Raw genomic sequence first — 4,098 nt, forward strand, 5'->3', positions numbered from 1 at the left:
CCTTAACCCCTGAGGGATATCCTATCAAAACAATTTGGAGTTGGAAACATGGGAGCAAAAACATTTTCCCCTGAGGCCAGAAGGACTGAATGATTGGCTGGTCGTGTTTCCCTGCAATGATGATGAATCCCACTTGAGCAAATTAGACTGGGTAATATGTCATTCAAGTAGGTCGACCCAAACCCTTGATCTCTAAATTGTCTTCAAGAAAGTAAGAGTTCATTAAAACTAAATAACAGCAAAAACAAAATCTTGTCACCATGAGACTTTGGCCCTTAGTCACCCATCAGAACTGAAAATAAACTTATCCCTCTTGTTCAATTTTCTAACAAACACTAGATCAATAAGATAAAAAATAATGCTAGGGAGTTATCCATGTAGACTGTAGAATAATTATCAACTGAAGATCAAAAGGGCAGCATTTATTCAATGACAAATTTCGGAAGGGTCAGGAAAATAGGGAGATGGAAATAGGAAACACAGGGGGCAAGTTGCCTAAGTGACTTTGTATTGTGAGCCTTGCAATCAATGACATCAAACAAAATATGTGAGACTTGTTCAATAGGGATGTAATTTTCCCTGTAAATTTTCACTTTTCCTCAATTAAAGATAAAGAAAAGAAAAAGACACGATTCACAGTACAGTAATGTATTTTCATATCTGACTTGTCCCATGAAGCCTGGTGGGAGAGTGGATTACAAGTCAGGCTACACATTCAGCCCTTTGAAACCACCAGTTTCTTGAGAGAGCATTATTACACCACCTGCTCCCATAAAGATTTACAGCTTTGGAAATCTATAGGAGCAGCTCTGCTCTGCTCCACAGGGTCAATATGAGTCTGAATTGACTCCGTGACACTGAGTTTGTATTTTCATTTTTACCTATATCCTCTCAATTTCATCTCTGTACTATTAGAAAATCAGATTATGCCATCCCCAAAAGATCCTATTTAATGGTCATCAACTGTAGCCTATTTATTTGTCATAAAGTATTCAAGACCATTAAAAGTATGAACCTGACGTATTGGCAATGCATATCCACTTATAATTCATCACTTGATATATCATAACTCATTTACTCTACAGTCAACTTTGAATCATGGGAACCCCCAGGGATAGATAGAACTGTGTTTCACAAGGTTGTCAATGGCTTGCTCTGTGGCAGTAAATTGACAGATTTTTAAAACCCTTTCATTGATTTATATTTTGTGTATGATACCATTCAGTTGTCTAAATATCTTAAAAAGAATTGGGCAGTTAGTTACACAGTCCATTTTGGATCATTTTCTTCATTCAGGATCCATTGTTCCTAGTTTCCCGTTTCTCTGCAACCTCTTCTGTCGCAAATCGGAGGACTTATGAGTCTGATTATGATTGCTCTCAATTTAGCTTTCCTGGATGTCATATAAATAAAATCATATAAAACAAACTAACAAACAAACAAGAACCCATTGATAACAACCAAACACAGATAACTTCAATCCAAAAGAAAGCAGAAAATAATATAAAAATAGAATACACTAAAATTGATCAAAAGGGAAGAAATGACAAGATGTGACATTTTAAACTACCTATATCTCTACTTGAGCTATGATGTTGGTGAATAATTTTGGACTGTCAAGAGAACAAACAGAACCGTCTTCAAAGTACAGCCAGTCAGAATACAGAAGGCAGAGGCCAGGATGGTGAGACTCTGTCTCCTGTTTGGACATCTTATAAGGAGAAACCAGTTCCTAGAAAATGACATCATGCTTGGAAAAGTAGAGGGGCAGCGGAAAAGAAGAAAGCCCTCTATGAGATGGATTGACACAATGTGTTCAACAATGAGCTCAAAGCTAAGAATCACTGTGAGGACAGCACAAGACTGGGCAGTGTATCCTTCTGTTGTACACAGGGTCACTATGAGTAAAAACAACCATATCTGTAGTAATCCAGGTTATTTTTTTATGAGTCTCTGGGAGAACTCCAATCTCTAACCTCAGAATAGTTATCAGAAACCAAACCTCGCCCATCTCCAAAACAAATCCATTGCCAGACAGCTGAGTCTCTCTCTTGCAAGCCTATGTAGGTTTCCCAAGGCTGTAAGTCTTTAGAGTATAAAAAAGTTTCAATGAACTCAATTAATACATGGTGAATAAATGACTGAACCGATAACTGTCAGGCACTAGATATTACTTAACAGTGACTAGCTAAAAATAATGTAAATAATAAAAAACACCAAACCAAATCCATTGCCATTAAGTAAATTCCACCTCAAAGCAACCCTATTTATTTTCTGATTTTGTCAATATTATAGGAATTAACTGTCTCATCTTTTTCTTGTAAGGCAGCTGATTTGAAATGTCTACCATGCAGTTAATAGCCCAATGCTTAATCCACAGGGCCACCAACTCAATCAAACCCACTGCCATTAAGCCAATGCTGATTCATTGGATCCCCCATGGGTTTCTGACACTGTAACTATTTATGATGGAGAATAGAAAGCCAAGTCTTTCTCCCATGGAGCTTCTAGTAGTTTTGAACTGCAGACTATGGGGATTGAAGCCCATTGCCAATGCAGAACCCCCACGTAACCAAGACTCTTCTTCAGTGCCTCCTGGGCAGTTTAATATATATCACTGTTTTTAGGTGCCACTGACTCAGCTCATAAGCAACGGGACACCATATACAACAGAAGGACACTCTCATAGCTGGTGGGAAAGTTTGGTGAGCATTGGTTTAGTAGACACTAGATTGGCAGTTCAAACCCAGCAGCCTTTATCCTGGTGAAAGATGAATTTGTCTTCTGTAAAGACTTAAAAAAAAAAAAACAACCCTGGGAATCTTTATATTGGGTCACTATGAGTTGGAATCAACTCAATTGCAGTGAGTTATGCCTTGGTAAGTTTTCATCTAACATTGATAAGACACTGACAGAAATTCAAGGTGGGCTCCTCTTCCGGAGACGCTGTGTGGAGGCATTCAAAATGGTTCAGCGTCTGACCTACTGGCGTAGGCTGTCCTACAACACCGCCTCTAACAAAACTAGACTGTCCCGAACCCCTGGTAACAGAATCGTTTACCTGTATACAAAGAAGGTTGGGAAAGCGCCAAAATCTGCATGTGGCGTGTGCCCGGGCTGACTTCGAGGGGTCCGTGCTGTGAGACCCAAAATTCTCATGAGGTTGTCCAAAACCAAAAAACACTTCAGCAGGGCTTATGGTGGGTCCTTGTGCGCTAAATGTGTCCGAGACAGGATCAAGTGCGCTTTCCTGATTGAGGAGCAGAAAATCGTGGTGAAAGTGTTGAAGGCACAAGCACAGAGTCAAAAGGCTAAATAAACACAAATGAAGCTTGTTTGAATAATAAATGACTTGTTCTGTTAAAAAAAAAAGAAATTCAAGGTGGATTCAGAAGAGGATATGGAACGAATCAAAAGACAGTTTCTCCATATCATCATGCACACTAGACTGGTGAAAGATTGGGCTATCAACAACCAAAGAAAGAGCAAGCTTTCCACATCTGGAAAGATTGACAGTCTCAGAAACCCACCCAGGCAGTTCTCTGTCCTGTAGGGTTGCTGTTAATTGGAATTGACTCCATAGAAGTGAGTTGGAGTTTATTTACACACACACACACACACACACACACACACACACACTTATGCACACATGCCATTGAGTGGGTCAGAATCCATATCACCTTGTGGTTTGATTTGTATGTATCTATTCATTACTGCGTTTTCATATGCTTATTATTGATTTGTATATCTTCTTGGGGAAATATCTAATTTCATTAAGAAAAAGGAGTTGATTTGTGTTACTATTGTTGAGTCAATGGGGTTTTAAACATATCTCAATAGTAAGTCTCTCGGAGTTACACAGTGACAAAAAGTTTTCTTCCATTCTGTGTGTTACTTCTTCATTTTCTTGATGAAGTCTTTTTTTGAAAGTTTCAACTCTATGTTTTCTTTCAATTATTTTATGACATTATTTTCATATTCAGATCCTTGTTCAGCAAGGAATTAAAAGATATTGAGATTGTTGCCCTCAAACTTTCTGAAACTTCCTTTATTTGGATTTGATGTTTCTGTATGGTTTCAAGGATGGTTCCAGTTTTA

General features: G+C 38.4%; 1 pseudogene; it reads left to right on the top strand.

The window, feature by feature from the left end:
* The first annotated feature begins 2,950 nt into the window (after nt 1–2,950).
* On the top strand, nt 2,951–3,319 carry LOC142427908 (large ribosomal subunit protein eL34-like; annotated as a pseudogene).
* Nucleotides 3,320–4,098: the final 779 nt, after the last annotated feature.

Source organism: Tenrec ecaudatus, chromosome 15 (assembly GCF_050624435.1).
Source record: "Tenrec ecaudatus isolate mTenEca1 chromosome 15, mTenEca1.hap1, whole genome shotgun sequence".
Taxonomy (NCBI): Eukaryota; Metazoa; Chordata; class Mammalia; order Afrosoricida; family Tenrecidae; genus Tenrec; species Tenrec ecaudatus.